General features: G+C 44.0%; 1 protein-coding gene across 1 annotated transcript in view; it reads left to right on the top strand.

Moving 5' to 3' along the window:
* ATXN1 (ataxin 1) overlaps positions 1-21,420 on the top strand; it is a 371,277-nt gene that overhangs the window by 454 nt on the left and 349,403 nt on the right. The window contains exon 2 of the mRNA XM_074575863.1: positions 219-307. The gene's annotated coding sequence lies outside the window, so the exon portion shown is untranslated. The remainder of the gene's footprint in view (positions 1-218; positions 308-21,420) is intronic.

Raw genomic sequence — 21,420 nt, 5'->3', positions numbered from 1 at the left:
CAGCACCTCTCCCATCTTCCTGCGATATCCGAACAGAAGTGACTCAGAAAGGAGGAGCTCTGCCTGCACTGAATCACCATTGCTTTCTATATTTACGCTACAAATTTAAAAGTCAAGTTCTGTCAAAAATTCTGTTTAGCCTGTGAGATCCTAGCCCTGAGGGCTACAGCTTCAAACCAATGCAGCAAGTTATGGGGTTTTTTTTGTTTGTTTTGCAGTATAAGTGGAAATATGAGCATGTTACTGCTCGAGCAGTGGGAGTTTCGTCAATGTAGCATCTACGCACTCATTGCTGCAACCCAGTAAGGTAATGTGAGGTTTTTAAGCATTCTTATAGCCTTTATTGTCCTCTGTTGGAAAAGGCATGACTTTTGCCTTTAAGAAGTACAAAAACCCTTCTGACTTTGTAATGAGAATAAAAATAGTACTGTTTGGCTGGTTTGTGATGTTTGTCCCTTAGTCTTAAATTTCACAGTTCATCCGAGGTGTGAGGTTATGAAGCAGGGCACAGAAAACGTGTCATGCTCTAATGCCTCCATTTCCACCTCTGGAAAGGCCCTTTGCTAAGACACTACAGCTGTGAGTATGTTAACAGTCAGTGCTGTCGAAAAGATAGCACATTGCCCCGTGGTTAGCCATGTACAAGGATCAAATCAGATTTAATTCTACCAAAGAATTCTCATGGCTTTGAAAAATGGACCCTGTCAACACGAAGCAAATAACTTTTCATATTAATTGCATATGAGGCTCAGGTACAGTGCTTGGATTTTCTAAGAGACAAAATCTAGACTACGTCTTCAGTCCTAAGATAAGCATCCTGCCTGCGCAATTAGCATTTGTCAAGGTCTGTTAATTTTCACTGAGGTTTACCAGTTCATCACTTTTTAAAGTTAGAGTCTGAGCGATAATTTTTCTGAGATTTGATGATTTGACAAAGATCTGCTAAGGGGGTTAGCAAGGTCAGGTAAGCAAGAATCACTCCACTTGCTCACCGGATCTTGCACCTTGCCTTCCCACTGGGAACTGCAAGTATGTTGCAGTGCACTGTCTCCCTAGGGGATTTGGAAAAAGGTAAGAAATACTGGATCTACTGCAGGAGTGTGTCTGGGACCTTGGTGAGGTCTGTGCAGAGCTGACTTCCTGTCGGATCTGTACATATTCTGCCATTTGAATAAGCCTGGACTAGGCAGGATTGCCTCACTTCAAAGCACAATAGGAATTTAGGGGCCTAGAATGAAATATCATGAAGTCAGAATTATGAGAAGAAACTGGATTCCTGCACGTGGATAAACAGGATTTTGCTATACTGGTTTGCTAGCTGCTGTCATATACAGACTGTCGTATATTGCCTATTGAAAACAGGTGTATTAAATAGGTGTATGAAATAATGAGACAACAAAACCTTTGCATTAAAGCATAATTGTTTTAAACCTCCCTGGGAAAAACTTTGGCCATTTCAGCCTATCAGCTCTTTCCTGGGTATTTATTTTTCTCTCTTCATCTTTGAAACTCAGTAAGGAAATAAAATACCAACATAAATAAATGAAGAAGAAGGTTTCTCAACACCAATAAGCTAGACAAAAGAAACAGAACACTAGAGAATGTTTACTTATTCATGATATCTTCATGAATGCCGTACTTTGGAGGGAATGGGAGATCTTTGTTCATGTTTGACTCTCAAGCGTGTTAATTGGGTTTTATTAAAATGGGTGTGGGGGACAGTTAGCTTGGGAAAACTAGTGAAGCTAAATGCAACCAGATTAGAAGCTCATGTGAAATACTAGCAAGTAAGAGGAATTGTTTAAAGATGATATTATATGCAGGGGGAAAATATTTTCATAATCTTATTTAAGGGGAGGAAATCTTTGCGAAAGGATGCATGGTTGTGCGGTGGTAGTACAGGTTTGTTCTCAGGGGTTTGCTCTCTTCTCTGTTCTGTAAAAGCATCCTGTGTAAGTTACAGTAGTTTTGTCTGTGCTGTCATCCTAATAGGCGTCTTCTTAAAAATGTGAGAAGGCCCCTTGAAAATAATGAAGTTCCTTATAATGAGTTCAGTAAGTGCATAAGTGTTTTCCAGATTTCAGAGTATCTCTGCGTTTCAGATCCATACCGCCTGTCTCTCTCCGTGACTGTTTTGCATTAGCGTGTAGCACAGGGTGTTCTGGCTTGGGGTTCCTCTGCACTGCCATGACTCTGGAAGCATCAGGAAAACAGTCCTAAAAGTGAAATCCAGGTATTATGCAACAGTTTTCTCATCTTGCTAATCGAGAATTGACAGCAAAGTACGAGAAGATAGAAGCAGGGAAAACCAACCCGCTGTACTGGCAAGGGCATAAATTAAAATGTCAGATCAGTTCTCGTCACGTGAAATTTCTCAGAGCGCTATCTTTGCAATATGCTGCTTAGCTTGTCTTTCCATAGGAGTTTATGGACTCAGGGCACGTCTAGCTGTCTTGAAGTCTATGCGTAGCATAACCACGCTGCACCTCAGGATCGGGTTCAAGACTACACTCACCAGAGCCTGTTTGCTGTGTATGGTCTGTCTAATGTCATTTCAAGTTATCTGATAGCAGTTCTTAAAATGCTGGCAGTTTCCATGCTGTTAGGCAAATGAGGCTTGGAAGAGTTAACATATATATGGTCAGTGACACAATACGGAGCAATGTATGTGTTTTTCATCAAGTGGTTTCTTCGTATATCTTCTTCTTATCCCCAGGACTCCTCTGCATTTATTTACATTTTCATTATGCGTTTTTAGGCAGCATGTGCATTAGCAAACACATGCCAGATAACTCTAGGTTGCAGTTGTCACCCCACTAACAAACAGCCACACTGGGGGTGGGGGTACCCTCCCAATGCAAGGACTTGAGATTTTTATGAGCTACGTACTTCTGGGGGAAAGTGAGCTTATTCTTTAACACAGGACACGTCTGGTAACATTCAATTCTACTAGAAATACTTGCTTTTTAAAAACTGTGTTGATAAATAAGGTAATATAATGCCAAAAGTCCAGCTGTAAGCTCCCGGAGCAGCCTGGGCTAATGCGCTGGTGCCCCTGCTGTGGGTGCCGATGTGGGTGAGAGGTCCTTAGTTTCCTTTGCTCTCTCTGCTGTCCCCAGAAGGTGACTTGTGTCAGGAGGGGCTTGAAAGCTAAAGATTAGAGGGAGAGTATCCGTGCCAGCTGCAGCATTTTGTTACTGATTTTCTAAATACCTTATTTCAGCCACAGCTCTTTCGCTAGCGTGAATTTCTTGCATCGATGCAAAAAAAAAAAAAACAAAACCACGCCAAATTCTGCAAATCAGAGGCTAACCACGCGTTTCCTTTGCTCTGGCATCTTTGTACGGCTTCTCCGCAGTTGTGGCTGTGTGGAGGGTGTGGCTTGAGCTTTACAAACCCAGTGCCTCTCTTGCATAACAGATTTCTCTTCTGTTCTCCGAAATATCACAATAATTATAATAAATAAATAGATCTGCATTGGAGTGTGATCTCAGTCTAAAACCACACATCTGAATAGACACAGGTAACTGTGAAGAGACACTTAAAGATCAAAATTTACTATTTAATTGTTTGTGTAAGACTGGCAAGGTCAGGCACACTGGGAGTTACCAAGGCTGATTTCATGCAGAGCCCTGATTGATATCAGCATCTAAAAAAGGTGTCAGCTCTCACTGAAGCTTCTCCCATGACTGAGGCAACCATAAGACTGTGTGCTTTTTCGCCTCTCGCCCCAGCGCTAACGTGGACCCTTGCACAGCTAACAAGACAGCGAACAAACTTTTCTAACAGTCAGGGCATGGGAAGGATCTCTTTTCTCTGCCAGAGAACTGTTTTCATGAAACTTGTACAGACTTAACTGTCTCTGAGAACTGACCTCCTCCGCTGCATTTGGTTGACACTGCCAGTGGATTTGCTAGTCATTAAGGGAAGGGAAAGAAATACCTGGACACAAGACACTGTGAACACATACCTTTGAAGCTACTGTTTAAAAAAAAAACAAACAGGGAAGTAAAAACAGATGGAAAACATAGACCTGTCCTGGAAACTCCCTCTCATTTGGCAATGGGCAAGATTGGTGTTTGAAACCATTTTTAAAATGTTGGTTTACCTGTCTAAGAAAAAAGAAAGAGAAAAAGAGAAAAGAAAGCAAGCTCAGAAAACCCTTCGGTATCTTTGAGCTCCACCAAAGTGCAAACAAGCTCATGAAACCCTCTGAGATACCTACAACCCACCAAAGACCCAATCCACAAAGCATGACATTTGCAAAACTCCAAGGAGGCTGTGGCCACGTTTGGCGAGTTCAGATGCTATGCACAGACATGACTTGGACGTTTCCACCATGTACTGCACGTAGGGCCTCATTTTTGTGATTGACACGGCCAGCAGCATATTTTGCAGATGGGGACTGGCAAAGTGTCAGCACCTTTAATTTTCTATTTTTGCTTAATGTGGACACAGGGGTCAGTCAAGTCTGTCTGTTGAAAACAACAGGTTGTTTTGTGCCCTCATTTTTCTAGCCTTTCTTTCAGCTGATGTTAGTGGTGAAGGGGTCGCTTTAATATCTGAATTCAGAGTTGGAACCCATGGAATTTCTCAGCGTAGCAGAGGTTCTTGCTGTACCGGGGACGCAGAAGTGTGGTAAGAAGAAGGGAAAACAATGGATCCCCATTTCAAGTTCTTAATAATTTTTAAACTAGTGTAAAATACTACTGAAGAGGGACCTTTGTCTGAAATACTTAGACATTACATTTATCGTCTTACTCTGTAGAAACACATTCAATACAAACAAACAAAGAAGAAAAGCCCGACAACTTTTGCCATTGTTAGGAACATGGGGAGGCCATTGCTGATTAGGCGCAAAACTACATCCAGGAAATATTTGTTGCCATAGTGACCGTATTTAGTTGATTCCTTTTTCTGCTGTACAGATCTGATTTAATTAATTCAGATATTTATAAATAGGTTCCCGTGGGGCCAAAACTAATGGCTGCAAAGTAAAGTTGCAAAGACTTGGGATGTGCAGCTCTGTATGGACAGATGGAGACCCCACTTCAGCAAAGCAGTTAACGGGAGCACGCCGTTTTAAGCATTACATCTCAGTCAACAGAATCGTGTGTGTGCTTAAATTCATACATGCGCTGAAATAGTCTGCTGCTGTTGACAGCAGATAGTGAGCATTTCTATTTTAAACTTTGTGGTTTGTTTTGATCTAACTTTCGTAAACTCCAGTGGAAATAAGCCCTTAAGTAGTTACACCATTAGTCATACTAGGAGTGGCCAGTTGCTTACTCGGCAGTTGCTGTGAGCATTAGAGAAAATATGGGCATATACACCTTTCATGGTTTCGCGTTCCTTCCACTAATCCCCAGCCTCTGTGAGCCATCCTCTGCAGGCATTTTCTCCTTATTTTTGTTCATACTAGCGCTAGGGAAATGGTTGAAACACGTGCGTTTCACATTTGCCTAAAAGGGAATTGTTCTGGAGGTGTGCAGGTTGAGCATACAGTATGTGTAATCTCCAATAGTTCAGGTCCCTTCAGTAGGAAATTCTCTTGAAAGCTTCATCATAGTCAGGTGCCAAAAGCCTTGCAGCTACTCTCCATCGTTTGCTTAGAATACGAGTTCCACATCTTTTGACTCTGTGTTGTCCCAGGTGTTAATTCTGCCTTGTAAATGCAATCACACAGTCAGTTTGGGAGAGAAAGAAGCAAGAGGAAAAGGTTAAAAGATTTACCATTCCCGCTGCTTTTCAGAGGTTTTATCCCCTCCAGTAAAGCATGGCATATGCAACTGGTTCTCTCCACATTTGGCACATCAGGGGGCATTAGCGTGTTGTCCAGCATCAGGATAGCAAGGGACAGCTGAAACTGGAGGAAGAGAAAGGGAAGTCCAGAAGCAACATAAAAATTACAATGACACAAATTGCCATCGGCAAAGACAAATAATCAGAAAACTGGTTAACACTTCTAGCATCATCTTTATCCATACTCCTCTCACATATTTTCAGACCATATTTTGTATCAGACATTTGACACCTTTCCTAGCCTTCTGCACTCAGACTTTTCTAAAATCTGCCTTTCGCATTGCAAATCTGGTTTTGCCTAAGAGTCAGAATCCAGGTGGCATCTCTACACAAAAAGTTGGGTTTTTTTTATGCTCCTCACCTTCCCTGAAGTGCTGTTCTCCACCCAGAGATTACATGGTCTTTGCCATTTTCTTAGACCTACAGAGACCCAGACTCCAGATCCTTCAGACTGCATACAAAATCAGCGAACTGATTTTCAGAATGCAGGCTTTCACCTGCACTGTGAATCCACAGGAACCAGCCAGGACATCCTGAGATTATATCTGCAAGCGTCCCATGGCAACACCTGGTCAGGGAAGTCTGTGGTGCAGAACGTCCCTCTTGAAGCTGTGCTGCTGGACGGGAGCTCGAGGTCTCTTGCTGCAGCATTTATTTTGGAATATCTATCAGCTGAGGAGGCCTGGTAACTACTTTCCTTAATTTACCATGCATGTTTGCGGGCAGCTTGCCTTCCATTTTACCCTGCTGAAGGATTCTGGGTGGTTTGCAATAGCCCTCTTCCTTGGAGGGGCTTTTCAGAGAGGAACAGCAGTCAGCCCAGAGCTGGGGTGAAGGCTGGGCAAGAAGGGCTGCCAAAGCTGTCTGTGTCCTGGTCCTTCTCCTGTCTCATGGGAACAGCGGGAACAGTCTCTCCACAGCAGGAGCCTTTCTGGGATAAGTATTTGATAATTGTGAGCTTTTCTGTTCTGCAGTCCTCACTATTTTTTTTTCTCAGTATGATTGCATTGAACTTAGTGGGAGGGTGTTCAAATAAATAAGAAGTGTCTCCGTTTTTAACCCACTGAGTTCATGTCGTAGAGCAGCGATGTCACAACAACCAGATGCTTTTGTTCTCAGTGCCTTATTTATCAGAGATTTGGAACTTTTACACCCCAAACCACTGCAATTGGTGTGGAAAGGAAAAGTCCTCTTCTATGCATCTCACCACACCTCTGGGTGAGGAGGGCCATTTTGTGTCAGAAACCGAAACAGGCTGAATCAAGTGAAGGAGGCAGGGACAGGCATTCCTCTGCCTCGGCAAAGCCAGAAAAGGACATGCTGGAGAACCCCTCACAGGAGTACCCAGACTATCCCAGAAGGATTAAGCTGTGAGATGCTGTACGCAGTAACCAGAGCTGAACCTGGCAACACGCAGCTCCACGGAGCATGGCTCCAGCGCTCTGTGTGCAAGGGGCTGTTGTCCATCAGCTCCAGCATGACCCCGTGCACGCTGTTATGACAGCTGTTGGAAACTGTTATGTCAGTGTACCCTTTCGGTCTCTTCAGGAATAGAAGATGCTGTGCTCTTTTGGATTTTTTTAATGCCCTGCTTAATCTGGATCACAAGTTAGTGAGACATTGATAATTTTAACCGTGTACTGCGCAGGCCTATTTGTTTATATTGCTGGGACATGCTCTTTGTTTCTGGCAAACGCTTCCAGAGGCAGCCTATGCGGAAAATGACTGGAATAACTTCTCTTTCCTTACGCCTTTAACTTATCTCCTTCTTTTGCAGAACATTGCTACTTTATCACTGTATTCTTTTAAAAGAAACTCCTCTGTCTGAAGTTTCCTTTTGGCACCGTGTTGTTTCTTTCCCAGTAATTTTGTAAGGGACAGTGTCAGTTTGGGTTTTACCTTCATAACAAATGCATTACAATTTGTTTCTGCTCTCAAACCTACACAAATCCTCTGTAATGCCAATTTTACAATTGCATTCCCTGCTTTTCTACCCCTGCTGCTATTTGATTTTCAGAGAGAAAGGGAGAAGCTAAATATTTATATAAGGGAAACTGAATTTACATAATAAATAAACAGAAAAAGCGGAGAAACAATCCCCCCCTCTGCTCTTTAAGTTTCAGCAACACCACATGTTGGCTGTTTCAAAGAGAAGTGTGCCTCCTACCCTTGTCCCAGCTTCAGCAGACATCCCTTTAACTGCTCGTACTCCTTTTTAGCTCCTTTGCATAAAAGCAAAACTCCCATTGTGTCTCAGAAAGTCAATACGATATGGACACCAGATAGGTTGTTTGGGTTTTTTTTTAAAAAGAAATGTCTCCTGCCCAACTTTGGTATGGCAAGGAAATTTGATTATCACTTGTTGACAGGCATGCAGGTCATGTCAAGTGTTTCTGACATGTCTATTTTAAGTTAAGCTAGAATTTGTATTTTGATTATGGCAGAGTAAAAATACTTGGACAATAGATAGTCTTTGCCTGTGAATGAAAATTGGAATATGCAAGTTATGGTCAGACAGATTTCTATTAGGGAGATCAGGCTTTGGTTGGGTCACTGCCCAGATGTCCTAATTTAAAAAAAAAAAAAAGAAACAAAACCCCCATACCACCCTCCCTCCTGTTACTTTAAAAGAGAAAAACATGATCACAGCAACACAAGAGAACTAGTATGAAATTAATTGTGAAAGACAACTAGAGATTTTCCTCTTGCCCGTTTTAGACAAGTGATAAAGTATCCACCTCCTTCTGCTTGTCCGTCTGTTTTATTCCACAAGCCTGCATTTCTGCAGCATCACAAGATGCTTTAAGTGTTAAATACCCTACGGGTCCTGGATCCTTTGGCTCGCAGCAGTAACTAACTCAATCAGAGTCAGCCGCTGGGACCCAGAACGAAGCTGGTGCGTGGTCAGGAGCAGGGCTCCTCGCTGGCTTGCCGGCATGCTGAAAGCAGTTGGCCCCCTTCATGCCTTCGGAAGTCGGCGGCAGCAGCATCACTGCACAGCCCCCTGCAAGCCTGCAGCAGCTGGCTGGAGCAAGCTGACGTGCTTTACGTCTGTAGGTCTAAAACGGACCTACGGACCCCCTAAAAGGGGTTGTGTCTCTGTGTGGGGTCTGTAACGTTAGGAGCAAAGTAGAGAGCCCAGTTAGAGGCCATTTATGTGTGCCAATATTTGGGGTCAAGGGCTCACTAGAAGTGGAGTTGCAATTTGCAATGGGGTCGCGACCAGAAAGCATTTGAAAATGGCTAACAAGGACACGAGGTTTGAGAATAGTCCTTGGTAGAACAGACTTTGGGTGCTGCTTTCCAAGCAGTTTGTCATGTGAAGTCTGGAAGCAAGGACCGTGTTGGTCAGTGTTCAGCTCTCTCCTTTTAGAAGCAGACTGGTTCTTGGAAGAAAAGAATTGTCAGAGGATGTGAACGTTTCTGAAGAGGGAGATGCTGAAATTTCGCTGGATTCAGTGTCTGTTTGGTCTCTATCCAGCTCTGAGCTCAAAGGCAACACTTGTGATAATACGTTTTCTTCACCATAGAGACAAATGCACCTCCTGAGGGAAAAACAGTTGCTTTGACATTTCAGGCTGGGAAACCTGTCCTTGACACATGCACAGGCCCTGATACATGGTGTCTTGGCTTCGCATGCTTACAGCTGTCTGGGAGGCTGGCACTATCCCTGTTCAAAGGCAGTGGCATGCCAGCACCGCCGTGGTGAGGTCCCCAGCGGAGTTGTTTGCACTGGGAAGGCAGCAGAGCACAGCAAATATCATCTCCGTCATAGGAGATGATGTTCTCTGCATTAGCCGTGGCGTTGTGCACTTGCTCGCACATGGTAACATATTTATGTTAGCAAAAGCCCCGATGGGACAGGGAAAAAAAACAGAAACGGAGCTTATGTTATGTTGTGGCTGCCAGCAGTCACAAACTGCACCGTGGCAGGAAGCTGAGTGTGAGAATCAACTGTGTTTTCAGACTTCTTCTAGGAGCTGCAGCCTTGATTTGCAGAGCTGCCAAAGACCTGCAGTGCTCCTGCTTTCAGCTGGATGGGGGAGTAGCCATTCTGGAAATCTGTCCAAGGGATTTACAATCAAGCCCCTGGCTAGTAACAGTACTGTACGACTAAATATCGGTGCCCAAAGGAGTAGGTAGGAAAAAGCACAGAAAAAGTGACTGGGCAAAGAGGTGACTACGCTGGAACATAAATCACTAATATGAGTGATAAGGTGAAGCACAAATAAGGGAACATTCCTATTCTACAGTATTACTACTGTGGTTCTGCATCCATAGTCACCGTTTCATAACACTGGCTGGCCAAGACTACATAAAAACTTGACCCCAACAAATGTACTCTTGGCTCAGTGAAGGTGATGAGGCTCTGATAGTTACGGAGAATTGAATACAGCCAGCTTTACTGCCTGTTTGCGCTTCTTCACCATTATAATTCTCCTTCAGCAAACTAAGTGCTTACTGACTAGCTGAGAGGTTATAGGCCCATAAAACCAGAGGACACTAAGAGATGATCTGTACATGTGACAGTGAGATGAGCAATCACATCCCAACACAAGCTATGCCATTAGTATTACTTACTTTTAAAGTGCCATTATCCCTGCATTGTTCTCGCTCATTAACAATTAGTCATTCAGGCCCTTGAGAACTTTAATACAATAATCCCTACAAGCTCATCAAGCAAATCTCACACAGTCGCAATGCTGCATACAAGATTTATAAGACGGAACTGGCTGGATGTGAATGTGGGAGTAATGGTCCATAAGCAAATGTGACATAAAAAGAAGCCAGCCAGGAAAGCAGCCTACTGAACTCAGAAAGCCTAGCTGTAGTGGGAGATGCTGCTATTTCAAAATGGCTGTCATCTTTTGGGGTGGAAGGGAGTCATTTTGTCATAGGAGAAGAAGCAACTGCATCATGTCCATGGCATTTACATTCTGGTCAATGAAAAGTCAGTCCTGGTTTTGAAATCATGTAGCTGTATGCATTTTCCATTTGAATGCTGTATTAGGAGAGCCTGTGCTCCTCCATTCCCTCCCCCTTCTTTCCCTTCTCCTTTTCAGCAAAAAGAGACCTCACCAACAAAGAGAAAATAGATGGAAAGCTCTTGCATCCAGACTCTTTCAAGCAAAGCTTGAGAGAGGCTTTGGCACATTATGTCTCTAACATTATGTTCACTGCCCTTAGAAAGCAATAACCAAATACATTCTGCTGGCAGTTAGCAAGTGCAGTGATTTCAACACAGATGAGAGAAGAGAGGACAAAGAAAGAATATGCTTAGAGCATCCCTTTCACTATGAACCTATGGGCCAGCTGGAGTGTTTACAAAGCTCTAAGGCCAGCCAGCAGGGAGTTGCAATAATCTAATTTTAATTATGTGACAAAAGCATGAAGAATCATTTCAAGGGCTAACAGAGGAAAATGGTTGCAGCCTGCCAATATTCCTTAGATGGTAAAAGAAGACAAGTTAACTCACAGAATTTAGTTGTTTCTCAAAAGACTAAATGGGATCTATCACAGCTCCCAGCCTGTTGTTGTTAGAGAACAAACTGTTTGCCAGAAAAAGGCTTTAGATGTTAAGAAAGTTCCCAAGAGGCATCTAGGCAGAACAGCAATACCTACGCTCCTCTTCTTAAATAAAAGATGTACTCTACTGGTGAGAAAACAAACTCCCATAATCATATTAAACTGGCTAATATGAAATGCAGAGTGTATAAGTTGCTAGGTATACATTGACAGACTTTCAGTCCCAGTTCTCCAACATCACAGCCTTCTGGCAGGATCACAGTAATAAAACAGCTGTTTTGCTGTCCCAAAGCAAAGCACAGTTAATAACAGGAAAGGAGAGGGAAAGAGAAGGGAAGGGAGGGAGAGGGAAAGGAAGGGAAGGGAAGGGAAAAAGGAAGGGAAGGGAAGGGAAGGGAAGGGAAGGGAAGGGAAGGGAAGGGAAAAAGGAAGGGAAGGGAAGGGAAGGGAAGGGAAGGGAAGGGAAGGGAAAAAGGAAGGGAAGGGAAGGGAAAAAGGAAGGGAAGGGAAGGGAAGGGAAGGGAAGGGAAGGGAAGGGAAGGGAAGGGAAGGGAAGGGAAAAAGGAAGGGAAGGGAAAAGGGAAGGGAAGGGAAGGGAAGGGAAGGGAAGGGAAGGGAAGGGAAGGGAAGGGAAGGGAAGGGAAGGGAAGGGAAGGGAAGGGAAGGGAAGGGAAGGGAAGGGAAGGGAAGGGAAGGGAAGGGAAGGGAAGGGAAGGGGCAAAGTTCAAATCCTCCTGCTTTGCACACATCCCAGCCTTCTGGCAGAAAAGGAGTGTTGTCTCCTGACAGTAACATAACAGAGCTCACAGCAAGAAGCCAAATCATTCTGACTCCATTGAGTAGAAGACCATAGTGAAAACATGGGGAAAGGAGTTGCATTTCACGCTACCATAAGATGAATCCATAGGTTCTTATTTTAGGATGTTCTTCTTCTTCTTTATGGCTGCACTGAGTCCAAACTTTTCTTATTGCTTGAGACATCCTAGTAGTGAACAAAATTTCAGTCTTTTGCAAAGGCATTATTGGAAATGCTACATTTTCAAGCAATCCCCATTCAATAATTTAACAGTCACTGGGGCTTCATGGGAACTTTCACATAATAGCACAGTTTGTTTCAGAGCCTGGTGATGCGCTGGAGGTATTCTCCTTGCCACAGCATCACTTTGCTACATAGGATGCTAAAATGTCCAGGTAGGCTGGTTTAGCTTCTGCTCTTCATTATTCTGTTAAGTGAAATAACACACTGCTAAATAAGTGCATGGCTTTCAAGTTCATGAAACGTTAACCTTGATCTCCATATATAAAATCTTTAGTTAAGGTACCTTTTCATAATTCAGAGCAATTATCCTTTGAAATAGGAGCACGCTCCCATAATATGTGTATGTTAAGCAAACACAGAGCATGGTGTGTGTAGTCACTGTTTTGGCATAGTCCTGTTTACATCTGGGTGTGCAATTCTGCAGAGAGAGTGTATCATGGAAATAGGATTTGTCTCCTGAGTAGCCAGTGGAAAAGCATGTGAAAGTGGTGTAATGTTCATTGTGCAAGTCCTCAAAATTAGTGAAGTTCTCTTCGTAGCATCAGTTAGGTCTCTCTGTAGAGTGGCTTTGTAATGAAAGCCTCTGCACAAGTACAAATGATTATTAATAAGGTATTATACAAATCATTATTAACAAAGTAACAAACTTAAAACTTTTCTCTGCTAACATCCTATACTCCGCTCTTCTTTTAAATGGTCTCAGTGATCATTACTCAACTGAACTTCAGAGTAATTATTCTCAACAACATTGCCAGCAGATATTGCCGTCTGCAAGTTGGCTTTCCCCATTACGTGACAATGATGTTCTCATTCTTGATCAACACTGTCATTCAGATTTGCATAACTTGAGGTGTTTTTCTGTGAATTTAGCCACTCTTGCATGGGATTTTCTTCCAACACCAAGTGCTTTTGGCTCAGGTTAGTAGTGCCTTTTTGCATTTCTCTGGAGTAGGATTTAAGGTGTGATGTTAGCATTCCTCTGCATATTTTCAAACTTTCCCTGGCCCAGGTTTTAACGCAGACATCTTGCATACACTTTGAAAATATGTCTGCTGTCACATGTTAACGTGTACTGCCATCACACCTTGAATCAGGGCCAACTTCAGGCACAGATAAAGGAGGCAATCTCCTGTTGCCAGTAGTCTGTGCTCCTCAGTGACTGCCTATGGTACCTCTGCTAGGGGAGGTGAGAATGAGCTATTTGACCACTATACGCTGCCTGAGCATCAGTTCTTGTTACCAATGACTGAAGCTGTCAGGGCAAGAAAGGGAACAAGGTGAATGAAGCAATAATTACTGTTGTGAGGGCTGGGAATGGTTCTTCCTTGCAGCCAAAGTCACGGATGCATCTCGAGAGAGATGCTAATGGGGCTATCGAGAGAGACTTAGCATGATGCTACATTGGGTCTTAAAATGTAAAATAAATTTCTTTTGCAGCCAGACAACAACCATTAGCCTGCTGATGCTTGAATTCAGCTAACTAAGAGTTTTACGTGGGTAAACGAAACTTTTTTTTTTTTTTGTGAGTCCTTCTAAGCAAGCTGTAAGGTGTTCCTGCCTCTTTGGACCATTTGGTAGGCAGAATGTCAGACTGATGAATTCATTGGACAAATTGAGGTAAATCATTGGACAAACTGAGGAAGTGCGTTAGAAAAGGGAGAGTGGGGAAAAAAATTTAGAGAAGAATTTGGGGGTACCGACAGCTTTCTGATGATATAGGTGTTTGTATAAAGGTTTATGCCTACCTGCTGACATGAATAATTCTTCAAATAGCTCTCAAGTAATTGTTTTATACTCTACTGTTATTTTCTTAGTAATCTGGTGAGGGACATCTGCAGTTTCTGGAAAACTGCAGCCATTTGCCATGAAATTGGCAAACTAGGGTAGATTTTGATAAATAGTCCAGAGGCAAAAAAACAAGGAAAGGTGAGGCCTCAGAACAAGTGTAATTGGTTTAATTTTTCATTTTAAAAGTGACCCTCTTACATTTTTACGATGAGGTTTAAAATGTAGGGTCTTGGAGCGAGATTGAATAACTCCATATCTAACCCACAGGATTTTTTTTTCATTTATTCAATGTAGAGCCCAAAGTGAAAAGTCCATTATTCAATCAGCTCCAAAGGGTGTGAGTTTCAGAAGCCAGAACAGGGAACTGAGATGGGAGAGCAGGGCAGAGTGGAGCGAGTGATAAGCTCAGCATTAGCTGTTGGTTGACATTACAAAGATTGTTTTTGTCAGGGGAAGAGGTGGAAATATCCTTTCTCCTTCTCTATTTTTTTGGTCTTTAAAGAAAGCTGAAGTTCACCGTGCGCATTCCCAAATGCTTAAAAGCTTTATAGATCAGCGCTCCCCTCTCCCTCCGAGTTACCTTAAGAATCATGAGGCTGTTTTCTTACAATATGCTTTTTCCCCTCCAACACGATAACCTTTTCTCCAACTGGGAAAAGGTCTGGAACCCAAAACAGATACCTTAAGAAAGCTTCTCCCTCTTCACGCACACTTTGAGTTCTCTAAAATCAGGGATGCTTTACATTGGGAATCTTCAAACACCAAGGCAGGCCAGAGTCTTTGTGGACTGCCAGCTGTGTACCACAGAGCTGTGGGATTTCTGTAAGGCAGACAAGGTGCAACGTACCACAGTTAAATAAAAAGGTCTTCTTTTGGTTTATGTTGGCTGAAGCCCTCAGCAGTCAAATGGCTAGTGGAATACTGTGGAATTATAGATCCTTAGTGAAAATCTTCAAAAAGCGTAAATATTGGTTAAAACTTTCAGACAAAGAAGAATGTACAAACATCTAAGAATATATCTAAGAATGTGGCCACCGGTTATAGATCAGCATTACTTGTACTGAATCCAAAGTATCTTGTAATATAGCCTAACGTTTCAGTCCTACACAAGGCACACCTGCATCTTTACGAAGTACTGACCTGCAGTCAGCTTGACAGCTCAGAGTCCAACCGGGCTATCAGGTAACTTCATGGTTTGAATATAAGCAAGGAAAGAGTCCAGAAGTTTGCCCGCTGCTCCATCTAGTGCTTGTGTTCAGTATCCTGTAGGAAGTATCTTTTTCTTCTGAATACTGATATTCTAGGAGAGGCATGGATACGCCAAGGAGCAGCTTAATTGCTGGAGAGCACTTGTAGTCCACTGACTTCCTAGCTCATGAGGGCTATCCATTAGAAAGTCTTCTCTTTTACTGGCCTCCCTTTTTTTGCCCGACAGCCTGCTGTAGCGACCAAGTGTTCCCAAAAAATGGCTGAACTGCCTTTGCAAAGAGGTCATCTTCCAGGAACTCTTACAGAAAAAAAGTACATAAAGCATGAGACTTCTCAATCGCTACAGCTGTTGTGATAAAAACACAGTATTTGTGTCAAGCAGATTGTCTCCAGTTTAATGAATTTTTTATCTAATATGACTGTTCATTAACTAAAATAGCTCATTTCTACCAGGTAAGTAGCAAATCATGGGATAATTAAGTATTTTAGCAGTGTACTCAAAGACATATGATATAGAGGATAGAAGACGGAATATTACACTAGTCAGAAGGGTGAGGAAAACATAGTTTCAGGCAGACTGTGCCCGGTCTAGTAATTTAAACAGTGTCAGGGAAGGTTTCTGAATATAAACTATATTGTCCTAAATTCAGTTGTCAGAACAGTTTCTGGTAGTTGTTATATTGGCCAGCTACCACTTTCCCTGGCAGCTCCCAGGCACAATCCAGAAGATACTCTGGATCAAGGACCATTTAATAGGATGGATGTTGGCATTCCATACCACATCACCCCAGGCATGTTTAATTTCCCAGAGTAGATGAAGTCACAGTGTAACACAGCGTGTTACTGAGATCTTTGATCCCACGTAGTCCTGGCCTGAGGGCTTTGTCTCTGTAACTCCAACTGTAATAGCTTGTGTTTCTAGCTCTAGGCATCCAGGGATTACATCCAGGAAAGGTAATGGCTCTCACAGCTAGGTGAGAGTACAACTTCAGAAGGAAGTTTTTAGCGTTTAGCAGGACTTTCTACAGTTTGCAATTCTGCAGCTGGATCTTACTCATTTGATTTTTAAGTAAGACTCTAGTCCAAGCAGCTCTCAGAGATGCCACGGACAATAATCATCAACTTCCATATCACTAGCTGGCTTTAGTATCCTCTGGAATATAAATAGGCTCAAAGTAATGGAAGCAATCATATCAGCATAGTAGCCAGGCACTACATATTGCCACAGCACACTAAATACTCTCATATGGAGCAGAGAAAATTTTCCCTGTGCTGTCTTTGTAAATCTTTTTCTGAATTTATTTATGTTTCCCTTATTCATTTTCTTTCTTCCACTTTCCTCTCCTCCAAAACAAAACACTTCTTATGCTAAAACTGCCAGAGAGGAAGAATGGATCTAGTACCTGCCAGAGGTGTTCAAATATTAAAAATAAGAGATGGCCCGTTGAAGACAAAGCCCAGAAGGACAAAGAGAAAACAGAACATCAGTGAAACTGGGAAGTGCTGTTAGAGGGCAAGTCCATTTTGCCGTTTATAAATCAGTCAGGTCTTTATTTCAGAACAAATCACTCCACAGAATAAAATCCCAGGCAGAAGGGTTAATGGGGTAGCTGTGAGCGAGGGCACGCAGGGGTCACACACCCGGGTAGGACATTCGAGCTCTTCTCTGTCCTCACCCTCACAAGATAACGTCTATCAGCTGGAAACACATCTCCAGAGCTGGCTGCTTCATGGTAAGGAGAGGCTGTGACCAGAGATTATGTATGATATCTCAAAATCTTGGCAGGAGAGATCCATTAATATCCCTGACAAGATCTCTTTATTCCATCCCTTCCTAATCTGCCAGACAACAGGAAAAGAGAGGGAATTCAATGTGCTAAATTGAATTCATGCTGTGTGTGATTTATACTGGTTTTACTTTATAAAAGTTTCGTCTTTGTTTTATCAAATGCTTCGTGGTTGTTTGGTTTGATTTTTTTTTTTTTCCAAAAGGAGGAGGGAAATATTTTTGTTATTCCCATTCTGGGAGGGGTTGCACAACAGAGACTTTTCTATCCTAAAGCATTCCAGTATCCAGCCCTCTCTCCTCTTTAATCCTTCCCTCTCCCTATGCCCCCAAACTTCCCCTTGTGCATTAGGACCTAGGAATCTTCTGCCAATTGGGATTTCTTCAGCAGGTGCTTATACAGTCACTGAAGTCTCTTTTCAGTACTTGCTGATCCTGTGCACAGAGATCCATGATCTCTGTGATCAGGAGAAATCATGGTTTCTCCTGATGTGCTGCCTGAAATAAGAACGTACTGGCTCCTCAAAGGAAACCAGGACTTCTGACAGCACTTGAAAAGCAGCCAAGTTGTTTTGAAATGTAAAATTAACGTAGAAAAACAAAGGGAGGTTGAAGGCCCCTGATTTAGTTTTTTCATTTAAGATCCCTCTGTACCCTTAGTACCACACTCAGTAATTAAATGTAACGTTCTGTATATATATGAGGTCAGATGACATTATTTAATGGCCCTTCCTGGCATACGGCTTCCTGAATTCGTGCCAAAGCATTGCGTTGTGTAGCACAATTTCATCCCCACCATCTAGTAATTTGGCTTGGTCTGAGGTACATTGACCAAGGCAGGCAGCTGAAGCAGCGCTTAAATAAAGCTCTAAGGACTGAATTTAGTTTCATCACAGCAGATAATATTAAAAGAGTGCATAGAGCAAATTAGGAAACAATGCAACTTCACAAGAGAGAGCTCCCGAGAGCTGCCTCTGCACACTGACTGGCCCAGCGCTACGGGCTGCTCATAAAGCAGAGACTTACACAAGATACAACCATTTGGATGTCGAGGTCAAACACCTCAAAATCGGAGAGATCTCAGTTCCTGCCAGCTGCTCCTGTCTATTGAATATTAGGGACTTATTTGAGAATGCTCCTCTTGGTCAAGGTGTGTATTTTGATGTAGGTCATAGTGGTCAACTGTGTCTTGTTTTTTGTGAGAAAGCTGTTTGTCCCAGATGTTCACACACTGCCTTGAAATGGGAGGATTTTGGTGATCTAGCAAGGACCAACAAGGGCCGATATTTTAAATGGAACATTCTTCTTCAGCGTATAGAGAACTGCAGTGCAGCAAGGACAGGATCAGGAGAAGTGACTCCCCTGCATGCTGGAGAGAAGGCGAACTGGGCCAGAAAGGAGACCAGTGTCAGAGGAACAGATGAACAACATGAGGAAGGCAAGAGAAAGGTACAAAATCAGATGCTAGGGAAGAAGAAACGCAGACTGATGAAGGGAGCAGCTCTGACCATGTCACACAGGGAGCTCCAGCAGCACTCTTAACTGCCCAAGAACGAGCTCAATGGACAAACGTGGGTGTCAGCCTCACGCAAAGGGGCCTGACCCTGCACACTCACACCAGCACAAAATCCATGCTACTGCTTTTCCTTCAGATAGATACAAACTCCCATCAGAGCAAAACCTGGCCCTGATCCATTGATTATTTTGAATATTTCTTTCCTTTCCTTTTGAATATTTCTTTCCTTTCCTTTGAACTCTTCATCTCACCGTCACATTGTCCTTCAATAGAGGTGTTTTGTACAGGAAAATGCTGGAAGGGAGATGGCTGGTATTGCTTCACGTGGTAGAGTTGTCTTTGTAGTAAGAGAAAAAGCAAACTGATAGTATATGCGTAATTTTTACTTCCCTTTAACTTGTCTTTCTGTATTCCTGGAACTCTTATTTTTTCCCCTTGCTTTTCTTCCTAGTGACAGCGTGAACAAATAGTTATTCACGTCTCTCTTTTAGCTAAGTATCTTAGGAAACTGTGACTGAAACGGACGGTAGCATAAATATTGTGTGTGCGATATATTCTCCCTTCCTGTTCAAAAACTCGTGGGGGAAAAAAAAAGGGGGGGGGGGCGGTCAGAAATAAATATCTAACCTCTCCGCTGGCGGTGTCGGAACAGGCGGTCAGGAGCCTGCGGACCGACCCCGGGAGATGGAGCGGCTGGGGACCGGCTCCTCCGCGTCCCGTTTATCCCCGGGGGAGGCGGCTTTTGCCTGAGCTTTGTGCTCCAGCCCGGGAGAGGCGTGGAGGGAAGGACGGGGAGCCCGGGGAGGGGAGTTTGTCGGCCCCGGGAGTTTCGGGGGAGTTCGGCGGGTCAGGGTGACACCTGCTGGGGGCGGAGAGGGATGGGGCGAGCCCGGCGCCTCCGGGAGGCTGCTTCCCTCTGCCCTCGGCTCCTCGGCCGGGTCAGGGGGTATCTGCTGGGGATGGCCACACCATGCCAGGAGTTATACCCGGCTCGCAAGAGACGAGGTGTCCTGCATGGACCGGGAGGAAGGTGAGGCTGGCTGGGGGTTGAAGATGCAGAAGCAGTGCCTGGGTCGAGGGAGGTGATTCTCCCCGCTCTGCTCTGCTCTCGTGAGACCCCACCTGGAGTACTGAGTCCAGCTCTGGAGCCGCCAACGTAAGAAGGACATGGACATGTTGGAGCGAGTCCAGAGGAGGGCCACGAAGATGATGATGAGAGGGCTGGAGCACCTCTCCTATGAAGACAGGCTGAGATTTGGAGTTGTTCAGCCTGGAGAAGAGAAGGCTCTGGGGAGACCTTATAGCGGCCTTCCAGTATCTGAAGGGTGCCTATAAGAAAGCTGGAGGACTTCTTACAAGGGCATGTAGTGATAGAATGAGGGGTTATGGCTTCAAACTGGAAGAGAGTAGATTTAGGTTAGATATTAGGAAGAAATTTTTCACTATGAGGGTGGTGAGACACTGGAACAGGTTGCCCAGCAAAGTTGTGGAGGCCCCATCTCTGGAGGTGTTCAAGGCCAGGCTGGATGGGGCTTTGAGCAGCCTGGTCTAGTGGGAGGTGTCCCTGCCCATGGCAGGGGGTTGGAACTAGATGATCTTTATGGTCCCTTCCAACCTAAACCATTCTATGAATGGGGAGATACCGAGAGCACCGGTGAGGCCACCAACCTGCACCCATTTGCACCCCATGGGTGAGCTACCCCTTGTGCTTCCTCTAGCAGGCGGCACACAGGCCTGGCACGTTTTGTGCTGGAACTCCAGCAAAATCCTGGGGGAAATCCCTGTGACAGGGAGAGGCAAGAGCAGCAGGCATGTTGCAGAAAGCCCTACACTCAAAGGCGTTTGACTAGGTGTTACAGCATCGTACTCTGACCATTTCTTCATTGTGTGAACAGGAGGCTCCAAAATGCCTCCCTTCGCATATTACCTGAGACAAGGGCTCATTGCCTCTCACAAAGATATCTGAGGGGTTTAGAGCAGGGGCTGAGAAGTCCCTGAATGCCAAGGGTACGAATCATATAGCTTGCACATAACCTGAGCACTAGTCATCCCAGCGCTTGCCATGCTCAGATGTCCGTAGCTCTGGCTCTGTTCTCCCAGTTGCTCAGCCAGTTCAAGTTCAGTTTCAGAAAGTGGCTGCCCTCCGGTGAAGCTCAAGGGTGCAAATTCAAGCAAACCACTCTTATGGAAATAGGTCCATGATGGTTTTAAATGTCTGAGGAGAGCAAGCCCTGACTGGCGTGGCCTACGGAGATGCCTCCGCCTCCCTTCCTCTCTCTGCCTTAGTATGGGAGAAAAAGCATCTTTGCTCAAGTGACCCTTGCATAGGCTTGTGTGTCTCTCTCCCTCCATTCATGGCTAGCAGAGAGAGATCAGTGCTGACAGGGAGACTGGTGCTCTCTTGCACAGTTGCTATGGTGCTGCAGGCTCCTTCTGCCTACCTGTTGCCTTTTCTAGATCTGCCAAGGGACAAGGATTAGTGCAAATGTGGCGGTGACACAAGTCAGTGGTGCCTGGTCGTGGGCACTGCTGAGCTGTGCGCGAAGGTCTTTGGTAGGAGACCTAGCAGTCAAACAGGAGAACGTTAAATACTTGAAGGCATTTTAAAAGCAGACACCTGTCACCTACTTGCTGCCCTGCGTCTTTTTTGTGCAAGCAGTTAGCCATGGCTAGGAGTCCTGCAGTTGTCAGCTGTATCTCAGTGTAATTTTATACACAGGAAGATTCACAACGTCCTGTTCCTTTGAACTCAGG

This window comes from Larus michahellis, chromosome 2 (assembly GCF_964199755.1).
Source record: "Larus michahellis chromosome 2, bLarMic1.1, whole genome shotgun sequence".
Taxonomy (NCBI): Eukaryota; Metazoa; Chordata; class Aves; order Charadriiformes; family Laridae; genus Larus; species Larus michahellis.
The sequence above is the reverse complement of the archived record's forward strand: the minus strand, read 5'-3'. Positions and strand labels throughout refer to the sequence as shown.